This window comes from Sesamum indicum, linkage group LG8 (genome assembly GCF_000512975.1).
Source record: "Sesamum indicum cultivar Zhongzhi No. 13 linkage group LG8, S_indicum_v1.0, whole genome shotgun sequence".
Taxonomy (NCBI): Eukaryota; Viridiplantae; Streptophyta; class Magnoliopsida; order Lamiales; family Pedaliaceae; genus Sesamum; species Sesamum indicum.
The window spans coordinates 17638853-17639085 of record NC_026152.1 but is presented as its reverse complement, the minus strand read 5'-3'; the positions used below and the strand labels follow the sequence as shown (position 1 = coordinate 17639085).

Below are 233 nucleotides of genomic sequence, written 5' to 3'. Positions count from 1 at the left end.
GCATTAATTCGGAATGATTATCACACCAAGCAATCAAGTGGCAATCAATTGGATAACAAAATTCTACTTTTATTGAGCAATTTTTGCATATCTAACTAAACGTTGAAATTACCTTTGTTCCTTTCCTCCACATCTGCGTTCTATCATTGAAAACACAAACTTAAAACACAGAAAACAAAAACAAAGCAAACATGCACACATTTTCTCAAAGAATGACAACCTTCTTCCTTACA

The 233-nt window shown here is 32.6% G+C and overlaps 1 protein-coding gene across 9 annotated transcripts in view; it reads right to left on the bottom strand.

Moving 5' to 3' along the window:
* LOC105169146 (phosphatidylinositol 4-phosphate 5-kinase 8) overlaps positions 1-233 on the bottom strand; it is an 8519-nt gene that overhangs the window by 7751 nt on the left and 535 nt on the right. The gene's annotated exons all lie outside the window — the stretch shown is intronic.